Below are 15,472 nucleotides of genomic sequence, written 5' to 3' on the forward strand. Positions count from 1 at the left end.
TGTCGATCAATTGAGAAAATGTTCAAGCATGAAATAGTATACAAAGTATGTTGCCCGAACACCTGAAATTAAATTAGAAACCAACAACAAATTGATATCCAGAAAAGCCTCAAATGTCTGAAAACCAAGTAATAAACTTTGAAATACCCTGTGAGTCAAAAAAGTATTCACAAGGGGAACTGGAATGTATTTGGAACAAACTTGTTATAAAAATCATATTTCTGGTAGACTAAAGGTGACAACTTCTTTCCTGCTCCTCTCTCTGTGAGAACCAATTCCCCTTAAACCTTGCCCAGACTACTGACTTGTTTGGCCAACAGAAGGTGACAAAGGTGGTATTTGGGGACTTCAGAAGCCAGGCTGAGAAAACAGAACACTTATCCAGGAGAAAGCCAGTCACCAGGCAGGAAATCCCACTCCCCTGAGACCTCATGATGGAAACCACACGGCCAGTCCATGACTAGCTACACGCGTTGACATCCCCCACTGACCCTCCAGCAGCACCGACTCCCAACCACTAGTGAGCCTTCAGCAACATCCACTCCCAACCACTAGTGAGCCACCCTGCACACCACCCCGCTGTGCTTTCACACAATCCAGCTTGGCTGCAACTGTGAGTGAGATGAGCTGGCCACTAAGACTCTCTAAGCCAAAAAACAAGTAATAATGAGTTGTTTTAAGCTGCCAAGTTTTCGGGATGGTTTCTTCAGAATAGATAACTGGAACAGAATATGGTAGCTGGAAATGAGCTGCTGTGGTAATCAGAAGCTACAATATGTGCCACGACTGTGAGGCTGACCTGTAACTGGGCCTCAAGGAGACCATTCATGCAACCTGGAAGGGCATCAAGACTCTTGGTCAGGGCCTGAAGGACGGTGAGAAAATGTCATTGGAAACTGGGGAAAAGGCCTGAGAGTTATGTGCTGAGGGACTGTGAGAAAACTACGGCCACAACATGGAAACTGAAAGGGCACTGCACCATCTCAGAGATCTGCCTAAGGAGACATCTGGGAAGAACATGGAAAGTGCTACCAGCCTACCCTAACTGTCACTGAATAAATATGACAGGAGAGGGACATGATCTAAAGAAGGAAGTTCAGTTTTCAAACAAAATTTAGAGAAAATATAAAGAAATAATTTCTTGTCTCAAAAGGCCAAAGAAAAAAATAAAGAAAAGGAAAAAAAATTAAAAAGAAGCCATTGAATACCCTATTGACCATAAGAAAAAGGCAGAGAAAGTTGGTCAACGGCAACCCAGGCACTGAAGGAAAAAGAACATGGAGAATGACAAAAGCCCAGAGGGAGGAGTAAAAGGACACAAACGCCGTTCTCAGGGACTAGGACTGGGCGCCGTGCTCAGGGACCCGGACTGGGCACTAATCACAGAACTGTAACAGGCACCCTATGGGAATGACCAACTGTTAGACGGGGCCTGCAGGGCAGCACCTCCCTCCTGCCTCCCACCAACAGCTTCTAAAGGGAAATGCCGACTGTTTTCACACCAGTCCCCTCACTGCGGCTGAGTGTGTGGGCACAGATGATAGGTCACAACAACCTGATTCAGTCCTCACTGTGGCTGAGTGCATCAGGGGCAGACGACAGGCCACCACAACCTGATTCAGTCCTCACTGCGGCTGAGTGTGTGGGGGTGCAGGTGACAGGCCACCACAACCTGATTCAGGATTCAGTTGGGCTACCAGCCAGTGCCATAAGGAAAACCATTCTGGGACTCTTGAGAGGGGCAAAGCATAATTTGCATGTGGGAGAAACGTTGATAGTTTGTGGCCAGAGGACAAACTGTGGTGTAGTAAAGACTGCTGCAGGTTCCTACTATGCTTCTCATCAAGAGGTGGAATCTAATCACCCTCCCCCCTTGAATCATGGCTGGTCTCAGTGATGAGTACGACTGGACAGTGTGGCAGGAGAGATGCTCTGGAACTTCTGAGGGATGATCATGAGAGACCTTACAGCTTCTGCCTGGGCCTCTTGGACACACACCCTGGGAGAAGCCAGACAAACCTGACTACCTGACACTGCCAGACTGGGAGGAAGTCCGTGCTGGCCACAAAGAGAGGGCTCGGTGCCCGCTCCATGTCCCCAGCCACTAGAGTCCTTCGGGGTGCCTGCTTCACGTCCCCAGCCACTAGAGTCCTTCCAGATGAGACCAGGGACATCATGAAGCAGCCAACCCACACTGCCCTGTCCAGTGTCTTGACCCAGAAAATTGTGACATGTAAAAAGAATAAATTCCTGGTTTAAGCCAGTAAGGTTACTGGTACATTGTTACATTGCAGATAATTAAAACCTTGAAAAACTCATGAGAGATCACAAGTAAAACCTTGATCTGAAACATGGCATGTGGCGATTTATATTGAGTATTAGGTTAAAAATGCAAGAATGGAACATAGTTAATATTTTACGTTAAAGCTAAAACTATAACTGCCCACTTAAAATTTTCAGTTAATTAGGTTGTCACTTTTTGTTCTTAACCAAGAAATCAACTAGTTTTAGTCCATAAACAGTTGAAACTGATGCACACATCCGTTTTTCCTTACTTATTTTAAGCAGCTATCTGAAATAGGAAGCGTAATATAATCTTTAAAGAATCTGAAAATATGACAGAAATGTTTAAACTATAAACATATATTGTAAATGTTAGCATATTGTATACATTGCATATTAACATAAGCTAAAATCATTGACATAAATTTATATAAACAAAAGGTAGAAAATATGACAGTGTTCTTCTTGTTTTTTGTCTTTGCATATTTCTTTATTGGCCCTTGTCAAACGTGACCCACTAACTCCTGAATGCTTTCTCTCTCCCCATGGATTCCTAAGGATGTCACCACAGTGCTGGCCAGATGCACAGGTCACAGGTGACTGAACCTCATCACCCCACAAACACACCCTTCAGGTTTTGCCAAGAATGACACTGTAAATATAACAAAGCTTCTGTGCTTGTTAGTGAACACCAACTCAGCTTCTCTCCTGTATTCGGAAATCAGGATGAGATGAAAACAACAAGCAGGCCAGGCACGGTGGCTCATGCCTGTAATCCCAGCACTTTGGGAGGCCGAGGCACGTGGATCACCTGAGGTCGGGAGTTCGAGACCACCCTGATCAAAACAGAGAAACCCCATCTCTACTAAAAATACATAATTAGCCAGGCGTGGTGGCACATGCCTGTAATACCAGCTACTCAGGAGCTGAGGCAGGAGAATTGCTTGAACCCAGGAGGTGGAGGCTGCAGTGAGCTGAGATCACACCACTGCACTCTAGCCTGGGCAACAAGAGCGAAACTCTGTCTCAAAAGAAAAAAAATAAAAATAAAAGAACACGGAAACAAAAGTAACAAGGCTTGACACCAGATGAGCCTGAATCTAAGCAAGAAAAGGCCAGAAGAAATCCCATTTTGGGTCACTGGCTGCATGGTAGTAATGCCATACACATAAGGGAAGAGAAGAGGATGTGGCTTTCACTTCGAATTTTTTGAGCTTAAGGTAAATTTGGATAGCTACAAAGAAGCATTCAACAGAGAGTTAAACCTCTGATGGAAAGACTGAAGAGGTCCAAGCTGTAGAGAAATAGGACTGCAAACCACAAAGGGCTGAATCAGTCAAGGAGAATTGCAGGGCAAGATGAACAGGGACCAGTGGAACATTTGGATAAGCTGTTGAGAAGAAAGGAGAATTCAGAGAAAAAGAACTGTCAGTGAGGTCATAATAGGAACTGTTACAGTGAACTAAATATGGCCTGGGAAGGACTCTGTACTTCTAGATTTGAGTCCCTGTGGACAAACTGCAACCTAACTTAATAGGTAGAAAGACTGAAAACCTAACTTAGGAGTATGTGCCTAAAGCAGTAGCTGAGTCCTGGCCAATCCCAACAGCCAAACTTCTGCCACTCACACACTGCTGAGTGTTCAGCTGTGTTCAAATAAGGCAAATGCTGAGCACTGTAACCAGTCCAGTTGTTTCTGGACCTCACTGCTGAGAACTGTAATGGACCCAGTTGCTTCTAGACGTCACTCCTCACTTCAGATTTCTGTACATCATGTTCCCTTTATTGTCTATAAATCTTCCACCATGTGTCTGTGCTGGAGTCTCACTGAATCTGCTGTGATTCTGGGGGCTGCCCTATTCGTGAATCATTCATTGCTCAATTAAGTTCCTTTAAATTTAATTCAGCTGAGATTTTCTTTTAATAGATGGTGTCAGAAGTGGGATCTGTGGGAGCAGGACTGCTAGGGCCTCTGGAGCTATACTGTGGTGAGCAGTGTTGCTAAGGCTTCTAATGACCCCCAGAGTGCTGAGGTATAAGGAAGGAACCTGAAAGGACCCGTTTGTGATGGCAGCAATGGCCCACGTGGAGCAGTTGCTATGGAGACACTGGCTGCAGTGGGGAGGAGTGGCTGGGACTGTGCGCTCCTCAAAGCTGGTGGGAGCCAGGAATGGGTGGGAGACCTGCCCCTTCTAAATTATCAGGCAGGAGCCCCACCCTCCCAGGCACAGCTGCAGCCATCCAGCCATGACTGCAAACCCGGGCATCTCCGCTCTCTCAGAGGCCCAGCAAGCCCCCCTGCCCTGCAGGCTCAGTTGTACCTGGTCCTGCCACCTGGCGTCTCTCTGCTTCCAGAGCCCACTCCAAATTCGGATCCAAGTTGAGGCCAAACCCGGGCACAGTCACAACCCGGCCCAGTTTGTGCAAGCTCAGGGCAGTGCTGACATGCCAGCCCCCTGCCACCTCGGCCCCCTCCAGACTTTGGGCACTGGCAAGCACAGGAGGGAGGCTGAGGTGGGGCTAAGAGTGGCTCAGCAGTGGCCGGAAGGCCCTCCTCAGCTCGAACGGCCTGGGCACTATGGACACAGCTACCCACCGTGCGTCTCCTCTCAGCTGATGAGAGCTGAACAGACGTTGGGATGACCTGCCTGCAGAAAGGAGCTACCACTGCAGATCTCCTCTGAGCTGTCCTGTGGCTCAATAAAGCACCTCTTCACCTTGCTCACCTTCTACCTGTCCACATACCTCATTTTTCCTGGACTCAGGACAAGAACTCGGGACCTGCCAACTAGCAGGGCTGAAAGAGGTGTAACATAAACAGGGCTGAAACACGCTCCTTGCTTGCCAAATTGCAGGCAAGAAGAAGAGAAGAGAGAAGGAGAGAAGAGCTGTGTCCCTTCAGGGAACACAGACCTAGGAGCTCCCCCAGCCAGGGCTGTGACACCTTCTTTGGGGCTCTGCAGGTCCTGCATCTCCAAGCTTCTGGGTGCCACTGCATTCCCTGATACCCACAGTGGAAGCTGTTTGCAGTCGGCCTGGTCCAGCTGCAGCCTCACAGGGAGCTGGCACCTGTGCCTGGAGCTGCCCACCCCACTGCAGCTGGCATGCTTGGCTGTGTGCAGTGGCCAGATCCCATGCTCGCTTGCTCACACACCCCTCACTGCTCTGTACCCAGCTCGCCCTTGGCAGGTGTGGGATCCAGACCACTAGCATGAGCTGAGTGGACAGAACTAACCCAGTGGGCCCGAGCAAAACACAGGTAAACGCTCCACCAGCCAGAGGTTTCAGGCAGAAAAGTGACACCTCAGGATTCTGTAACACTAGTGTCCTTTGATTTCTCGGAGCAGCTGGGGATCATGGTAAATTTTCTCTCGGATTTCAGAGCTCCATGGATTTGTGTTTTGAGCTCTGAGTTTCTTTGAGCAAATTTCTGTTCCAAACTGCTATCCAGCCATGACTGGCTGGATGTTTTAGAAGTTATGACAGAAAAGGGACCGGGTCCACGATGAGATTTGATCCAGTAGTTAACTGGCTTGAATCCAGTTCCAGTTAGAGGCCTCCTACATCTGACTGGGTCAGAAGGAAAGTGGTAGTAAATGATAATATTGGAAGGTTGTAACATTTGGCTTTTGAAAATTCACAGGGATTTGTGTGTTCTACCCCTTTGTTTCATTTTTCTCACATGCTTAGGCAGGAAAAAAAAATCATTGGCTAAGTTAATGAAGGGAACCTGGGAGTAAAGCCAATATTTTAGGTAAAAATAGGATCCTTAATTTCTGGAAAACTAAGCTCCTTCTGGCTAATACACTAGGCCTGGGAAGCAGCAAAGTCTTACAGAAATGGCAAAATCTTATTAAGATAACTTACAGTGGAACATTCCAAATGAATAATGCCCTGAAGTGCATTTAAAAATGAGGGCTCCCAAATTAGTCTCATCTAGGGATGCCTATTAATATGCAGAAGCTTCTAAAAAGATTTAGAGATGGCACGGCCCATCTGGGGGCAAGTTTGAGTCTTACCAGTTTGATACTGGGTGCTGAGCAAAGTGGCACGTGTCTATGTTTTGTCACATGTATTTTGCTCTGGGCAGAATGAAAAATGTTAATTTGGTTACTCCAAGCAACCCCTTGGGCAGCATCTTGCAAAGCTGAGTGGATTCTTCCTGTGATTCCATGATTTTCCATTGTGATGCAGCTTGGCCCCCAGAGCTATAATGTGGTGAGGAGGGTGACAGAGCAAGATGCAATCTTTAAAAAAAAAAATGGCCAGGTGCAGTGGCTCATGCCTGTAGTCCCAACACTTGGGGAGGCTGAGGCAGGTGGATCACCTGAGGTCAGGAGTTCAGGGCCAGCCTGACCAACAAGGAAAAACCGCGTCTCTACTAAAAACACAAAATTAGCTGGGCATGGTGGCACATGCCTCTAATCCCAGCTACTCAGGAGGCTGGTGCAGGAGAATCGCTTGAACCCGGGAGGCAGGGGGTTGCAGTGAACCGAGATCACACCATTGCACTCCAGCCTGGGCAACAAGAGGGAAAATCCATCTCAAAAAAAAAAAAGAAAGAATAATAGGTTTGTCGATAAGGTTTTATGAAAAAGTGGGTGACATTTGGCTTTCTCTCTTTAAAGAAGATGTTCAGGTAATATTAAAAAATAATGAAAAATTTGTTTGCCTTTTAAATAAACTACCAAAAAAAAAAAAAGGAAAAACAAGAGGCAGATCGTTTGTGGAGATAAGTCTTCCCTCTATCAATGAGTAAAGATTTTTGCCCTTTAAAACTTTTTTAAGTCATGATTTTAAGTAAATGAATGACTTATGGTGACCTGGAATTCTATTTCATAACATCAAGTGTTTAAACTTTTAATATATTTAATAGGCTTCCCAAAATCAAATTTCAACTTCAAAATTGTCTTTTCTGACCTCTAACTTTGGGATACTACAGAGGCCCTTGAAGCACCCAAAAGAGAGGTAAACAGGACTATTTAACATGTTAAGTCACATGGGTAGCACTGTCAAAATAAAACATAATGTTGAACCTTCTTCAGGTTATATTTAGTTTATGTCATCAACCCGTTCTAAAATTGTATAGGATTTCTAAAATTCTTTTTTTTTTCCCCCCCGAGACGGAGTCTTGCTCTGTCACCCAGGCTGGAGTACAGTGGTACAATCTCGGCTCACTGCAACCTCCGCCTCCTGGGTTCATGCCATTCTCCTGCTTCAGCCTCCCGAGTAGCTGGGACTACAGGCATCCACCGCCATGCCAAGCTAATTTTTGTATTTTTAGTAGAGATGGGGTTTCACCATGTTAGCCAGGATGTTCTCATCTCCTGACCTCGTGATCCTTCCACCTCGGCCTCCCAAAGTGCTGGGATTACAGGCGTGAGCCACTGCACCTGGCCAGGATTCTAAAATTCTAATATGCCTATATACTAGCTATCATAATTACCTGTCTTGTTTGTTTTGAGACAGAGTTTCGCTCTTGTCACCTAGGCTGGAGTGCAATGGTGTGATCTAGGCTCACTGAAGCCTCCACCTCCTGGGTTCAAGCGATTCTCCTGCCTCAGCCTCCCAAGTAGCTGGGATTACAGACAACTGCCACCACATCCGGCTAATTTTTTTATTTTTAGTAGAGACAGGGTTTTACCATCTTGGCCAGGCTGGTCTCAAACTCCTGACCTCAGGTGATCCACCTAACTTGGCCTCTCAAAGAGCTGGGATTACAGGAATGAGCCACCACATCCACCCTAATTATGGTTATTAAGCTATTGTAGACCACAGAAATAACCAAATTTCCTTATCAGTTGTCTTTAACTATAACTATTTAAAGTCATTTCCACAGTTAATTGCTTAATGGTGATGCAGTTTCTAAAAACTTCACAAGCATGCAAAATTCTAGAATAGAAGATTCATGAAAGAATGAAAAGGACCATGAAAAACACTCGGGAACACAGGTTTCTAATAACTTTAATATCATGGGTAAAAATTGCCTATAAGTTCCCCGATCCCCCAATAATTGGACTGGTTAAGAATTCTCAAAAGTTAGGCTGGGTGCAGTGGCTCATGTTGGCAATCCCAGCACTTTGGGAGGCTGAGGCCGGTGGATCACTTGAGGTCAGGAGTTTGAGACCAGCCTGGCCAATGGTGAAACCCCGCCTCTACTAAAACTATAAAAATTAGCCCGGTGTGGTGGTATGCATCTGTAATCCCAGCTACTCGGGAGGCTGAGGCAGGAGAATCACTTGAACCCAGGAGGCGGAGGCTGCAGTGAGCCAAGATTGTGCCACTGCACTCCAACCTAGGTAACAGAGTGAGACTCTGTCTCAAAAAAAAAAAAAAAATCCTAAAGTTTAATAAGAAGACCAACTGGTTTATAAAACTGCTAACCCAAGTAAAACAAAAATTGAATATCAAGGAAATATTTTGCCAGATTTGCCTGCTAAATCACCAATATTGAAATTGTTTAGATATATAATTTAAATAAACTCCATGGTCTAAGCCAAATTACCTATAACTCATCAGTTACCAGTGCCATGCACCTAATTTGAAGAAACAGCTGGTATTCAAGAGGATGTAAGTCTAATGTTAATTAAGCACAGACTTATGAAGAACCAGGATGGCCACCTTGTCCGTCTTAAGTCCTTAAAACTTTTGTTATTAAAAGTTCTGCATTCCATAACTCATCATGGAAAGAGAAATTGATCCAAATTAAATATATTGCTGTGGTGATCTCTAAATTGCTAAAATAGTTTATAATCAATGTTTGGTTTGTCAAACCTATATTCCTAGGAAAACAATCAAAACTTCAGGTACATTTGGTTCCCTGATGGGCCATTTAAACATTTTATAAAGGGATTTCATTCAGTTGTCATTTTCAGTGCATGTTTTCTGATTGTATAAAAGCTCTTCCACGCAAGAGGGTTGATGTTAAAACAGTAGATTATTATGCTGAAGTGTATTTTCACCAGCTAAAGAAAGCCTTTTATAGTTCACAGAGGACAGCCAACCCCTTCACAATCTAGAATCTGATGACTGGATCTTCTGAGAACATCAGAGGACTGCCCTTGCCATTCACATGACAGCAAAACTTTAAAACCTTAAACTTTGGGTTCATAGTCTTACAACTCAGAAGGGTCCCTCCACACTCGGAACCATACACCCCTTGGAACCCTTAAGGTAAAGCTAACAAGGACAGTTCCCCCACAGAAGAAGATGGCATCCTTAATGTGAACAGTTTTCCCAAGATCACAGATCAAGACTTCTCTACTATCATGAGACTCTTATCTTAAGTATCTGTGCAGCTGCTAACATGGCATATGGAGAAAACATTGGGTATTATAAAGATTTGATTGTAGGGAATTAACAAAAAAACCCACTTAGTTAAGCAAGTAAATTCTTTATCTAATTCATTCTTTAATCTATTTGATTTTAGGTGGTTTGATTTATGGGGACCCTGAGTAAGGAGCATATACCAAATTCTTGGTGTTATCCCAATAGTCATAAGAGTCTCCCTGGTGCACTGAACTTACTCAAATGCTTTAAGAGTTTGCATGCAGCCATCTCTAAAATGTCAAATGGTATCTCTTCAACTGGAATGACAACAGATTTTTAAAAATGTGCAACCATAAGGACACCGTAACCTATGAGTGACATGCTAAACTGGAAACCCAAAACAATGGGAGTGACATGCTAAACCAGAAACCCAAAACAATGGGACTGATGTACTAAAACCAGAACCCAAAACAATGGGAGTGACGTGCTAACCAGAAACCCAAAACAATGGGAGTAACATGCTGAAACCAGAACCCAAAACAATGGGAGTGACGTGCTAAAACCATTACCCAAAACAATGGGAGTGATGTGCTAAACCGGAAACCCAAAACAATGGTAACTAACAGTGAGGCTAAGGCCCTACATTTTGGTCACACTCTCAACTAAGTGAGAACTTGACTGAAAAGGAGGATTTTTTTTTTTTTTCTGAGACAGAGTCTTGCTCTGTCCCCCAGAGTGGAGTGCAGTGGCATGATCTCAGCTCACTGCAAGCTCTGGCTCCCGGGTTCAGGCCATTCTCCTGCCTCAGCCTCCTGAGTAGCTGGGACTACAGGCACCCGCCAGCATGCTTGGCTATTTTTTTGTGTATTTAGTAGAGATGAGGTTTCACCGTATTAGAAAGGATGGTCTCAATCTTCTGATCTCGTGATCTGCCCACTTTGGCCTCCCAAAGTGCTGGGATTACAGGCATGAGCCACCATGCCCAGCCAAAAGGAGGAATTTTTTAAGCAAAATTATGGGAGGCCATTGTTTTGAACTAAGCTCATGCAATGGGTCCCAACAGAACAAACCAAACCAAAATGGAGTCACTCATACTAAATGGAACATAATCAAACTAAGACTTTAAGGAAACGCATAAATCCTAGAACAAACCAGGTTTTGTTTTTCTCCTGTAAACAGGATGTTCCAGCATAAGAAGACACCTTCTACTTAAGTCCTTGTTCCACCTTTTCAAATCTCACTGTTCTATTTCCCAGTGGGTTTCTAAACCAAATAAGTACATTTGCAACGGTAATAGTGACACCAGTGACTGAAGTTTTGGCCAATCTCTCAAAATTGAGAAAATAACCAAAGGGAAGGCATTGTTAAAGTGAACTAAGTATGTCCTGAGAAGGACTCCATAATTATATATATGAGTCCTTGTGGATGACCTGCAACCTACCTTAATAGGTAAACAAGAATGAAAACCTAACTTGAGTGTATGCACCTCAAACAACAGCTACATCTTGGCCAATCCCAGTGGCCAAACTTCAACCACTCAGGCACTGCCAAATGTTCAAACTGTGCTCAAACAAGGCAAACGCTGAGTTGTTTCTGTACCTCACTTCCGATTTTGGTATGCCGCTTGCCTTTTGTCTATAAATCTTCTTCCACCACATGACTGTGCTGGAGTCTCTGTGAATCTGCTGTGATTCTGGGGACTTTCCAATTTGTGAATCGTTTATTGCTCAATTAAACTCCTTTAAAGTTTTTCTTTTAACAGAACTAACACAGAAGAATTTCCAGATCATGAACAGACGTTTTGTAATACCCAACGTTGTATTAACATGAATAGACTCTTCCTTAGATAGCTAACCTTGTTTTTAATGTGAATACACTCTCCCTTAGCTGAGCAAACCAGACAAACTCCATTTGGCTCCTTCATTTACAAGACATCAAGGGCTCCTTACCCATCCCCTTTCCTCAAGGACTTTAACTTGTGCAAGCTGATTTTCAACATACCAAAGAGTGCAATTAACTGATAAAGTGCTGAGGCAAGTGATGTCCGCAGTTCCCAGCAAATTACTCAGAGATAATATCATAAAGCCCCCACATTTGTCTGGCAGATAATGCCCAGAGCCCCCTCACTCATCACTTTGTGGTGAATTTAAAGCCTCTGCACCTGGAACAGTTTGTTTTCCTGTAACCATCTGTCTTTTTAAGTTTTTTGTCTGTTTTTTCTTCTGTAAGTTTATTGCAGCTGGAATCCCCCCTCCCCTCTCTAAACCAATGTATAAAAGAAAATCTAGCCGTTCTTTAGGGCCGAGAGTATTTCCTGTGTTAGCCATCTCTCAGTCACCAGCTAATAAAGGACTCCTGAATTCGTCTCAAAATGTGGCATTTCTCTATAACTCGCTTGGGTACAACAGTTTCAACTATGGTAGAAGACTCGAGTAAGACAAATACAGCCCCCCTAAATTTGACTATTATTTAGGTTAATGGTGAGTTTAGAAGAAATAAGTTAAGACTACACAGAGTGGGCTAAATTGCAAATAAACACTGAAAATATTTCCCAGAAAATATGACTTTGAACAGGCTGCTGCACACCCTGCATGTAGAGATAAACTAAGAAAAAGGTGTGGAGAGTTATTTAAGGACCTATGGTTAACTCAGTCCTCAAGATGTTCCAGGTTTCATCCATGAATCAAGGAGGACCTCCCAAAAGCTGTTTGGGACCACACTCTTTGAGCAAGGAGGATACCTTACGATGGAAGCTGTGCTTTAGCGGAAGATGACCATTTCCACTGCACCACACGCCATGCCTTAGCGGAAGATGACTGTTTCCACTGCACAACACTACAAGTGCTTACTGCCAGACCGGTGTGAAATATGTTCCAGCACATAATCTATGTCACCAATGAAGGTGGTGGTTAAGACTTGGTGCACACAAGCTTTCCTGTCCCACAAGAACACAGCATGCTCTCTTTTCGGGTTCCATTCCAATCACGTAACAGACATGACTGCCTTTTTTGTTTCGGCATCAGAAAGATCAGAGGAAACTTTGCACTCAACTTAGACAACTCTAAGCTTTTATAACCTGTCTATATCTACAGGTCAGCTTTATCTTATTTATGTATATATCCTTCAACCTGAGTTTTACTTATTTCTACTTTTCCTTTTTAATTCACAGACACCCATAAACTCAGAAAATACAGTGTAAAACAAACTGAAGAACAAATAAACAACTCACCAGAGATTTATTCGTTTCTTGTTGCTCTTGGAAACACCCAGAGGACACTGGAAACATAGCTGGAAGAGAAGGCAAATGACGTCGATTAAGGAGAGAACTGGTGAGGTGTGGTCCCAGATTCTTCTGCCCAACACTCTAGACACATTACCTGGAAAAGCCCTCCTCCCTCCTGAAAAAGAAAAACTTCCCCATGGGAGAAGAGTCCTTCACACCTCATTAGGGGCAGCAAAGACTCAAGTTAAGATAAGATACATCTGCAAGTACATTAATTGGTAGACATTAGATGCACAATTTATTTTTGAATAAAAATATGTATTACCTACTAATTTAGTAACAATATTATCTAAAGATATAATCTAATAATTTAATACAAAGAAACATTATAAGTTCACTAAAATAAATGTTATAGAAATATACTGGGCTGTATTAACTATTTTCCTATTAATATGTGGATTCCACAAATAACTTCATATGAGTATTCCCATGACAGTACATCTTGCTTTTCTATACCTGAACATCATGGAAAGTGCATCTTGCAACCCAGCAATTTTGGCCCACGTTTTTTAAAATGTACATAATATGTATTTCCTGCAGTACACCATTCTACTCATGTTTCCCAATAACACCTTTCCCTGTATCCAAGCCCTCATATTATGCTCTGACAATAAATTGGGCTTTTCCATCTGACTTGTCCAGTGAATGGACAATGGAAAATGTCATGCAAATATCCATTGGTTCTTGCCTTTTTGGACACAGTCATATTGTGAAGAGGTCTGGAACTACCCTGTTGGAGACACAGGGCCTAGCCAAGAGTCACCACAAACCGCCAGATTGTGAAGGAAACCATCTTAAACCAACCAGGCTCAGTCAAGGCACCAGGTGACTAAGGCCTGTTTTGTGATCCAGGCAACACAAACATATCAACTACCCAGCTGAACCCACCACACCAAAATGCAGATCCACAGAACTTCAAACAAATAAAATGGTGGTTGTTTTTTATAAGCCAGTAAGGTTTAATTAGTTCCTTAAACAGCAAATATTAACTGTTACACCTAAGTGAATAGAATTCAATATGTTTTTAACGAAATTATGTAGGGGGAGAAAGTCTTAAATTACAAATGAAATGCAATCAATAGAACTTCACAATCTATCCTAAATTTGGTGATGGACTAGGTTTAATATATCTCAGACACTGGAAACAACAAGCTAAGGTTGAAGGAAATGGACTGTATTTGGAGATTATTTCAATCTTTTCAAGTATGACAGGTCACTCCTGCACCCCAGGCCACACTTTCAGGCCCCTTCAAATAGGGAATATTTCCTAGGTCCTTGCCTGTTCTTCTCAGCCGAATGCACCTCAACCTTCTGAAAGTTCTTCCAAATCTTCCACTATCACCTAGTCTTTGCAAATCTTGTGCATTCTAGGGAGTAGAATTAATATTTCCTGAGCGAGGAAAACTGGGATCTTCACCTGTGACCTTTTATCCTCCTCTGAAGCACCAGTGAGAGGTTAGACCAGAGGGCTGTTCTTTCAAGTGCGCTTCTTATTCATAGGGAACCCTCCCTTTCAAACTTTATAACACACAGTTAAGACTAAGTACCCTTAAGGCTGAAGACCATCATCCAGTACCCCATCTCCCTCGCGGAAGCAGTGAGTTCCTCCATGGAAACTAGGTCTTGTATAAACTTCCATAAATGCAATCCAGGAGGACTAGGCAGGTCACACAGTGAAGGAGGGAACCAGAAACTTCACTTGCTAAATAGACACCGGGAAACTCAACTAATACAAACGCCCAGCTTAAGACTAGAGGCACACGCGTTTCGCACTACTCCTCTGGGAATGGGGAACGTCTCCCGAGAACTGTGTGTTAGCACCGGGACACACGGGCAAACTGAGCTACATGAGGGTTGGTAACCGGGTCCCTCAGCGGCAGGACAGGAGCGCGGCCTGCAGACTCCGGGCCCAGGGCCACCAGCCTCGCCTACCCACTCCTGCGCCTCTGGAACCCGCTTCACTGCTGGGACCCCACGCCTGTCCTCCCAGCCCCCGCCAGGGTCCACGGCCCGCAAATGCATGTCAGGCCCCTCCTGCCCGCGATGCGCCCACGCGTCTGCCCCCACAAATGGGGAACACTGGTCTGGCCCCCTGGGATCCCCCGAGGCCCACAGGTTCCTCTTCGCCCTCGCACCTACCCACAGGGACATAGAACCAAGACCCAGGCCTGCTCAGCTACAGGACCGCCGCTGGGATCCGCACTTCCGGAGGAAAATGGCGAAGTGGGCGGGGCGGCGCATGCGCAGAGAGAAAAGCTGGTTCCCAAGGTCCTTGATGGTAACATCATTGGAAGGTGACACTACATTTCCTATGAGGCTCTGCTGTCCCCTGTTAGGAACGCACGCCGGACATTCTGTTTTGCCCAGCAGTGAGTCCAGTTACCTGGAGACCTGGACTTAATGGACCAGGACTGGTCCCTACCCACGTGACACAGATGTGGCATTCTGGTTCGTTATTAAATCCTGGTTTCACAGCCTGGGACATTGTGAAAATAATGGAGAAATTCCAATAGAAACCAATTGGTCTATGCTGTTAATGAGTAACTTTTTTTTTTTGAGATGGAGTCTCGCTCTGTCACCCAGGCTGGAATGCAATGGTGCGATCTTGGCTCACTGCAAACTCTGCCTCCCAGGTTC

At 44.3% G+C, this 15,472-nt stretch overlaps 1 long non-coding RNA gene across 1 annotated transcript in view; it reads right to left on the bottom strand.

The window, feature by feature from the left end:
- The window catches only part of LOC134809247 (uncharacterized), a 38,721-nt gene extending 23,541 nt beyond the window's left edge, over positions 1-15,180 (bottom strand). Inside the window, exons 1-2 of the long non-coding RNA XR_010154490.1 lie at positions 14,975-15,180; positions 12,782-12,840 (exon numbers count right to left, since the gene is read on the bottom strand). This is a non-coding gene — a long non-coding RNA (uncharacterized LOC134809247). The remainder of the gene's footprint in view (positions 1-12,781; positions 12,841-14,974) is intronic.
- Positions 15,181-15,472: the final 292 nt, after the last annotated feature.

Source organism: Pan troglodytes, chromosome 22 (assembly GCF_028858775.2).
Source record: "Pan troglodytes isolate AG18354 chromosome 22, NHGRI_mPanTro3-v2.0_pri, whole genome shotgun sequence".
NCBI lineage: Eukaryota > Metazoa > Chordata > Mammalia > Primates > Hominidae > Pan > Pan troglodytes.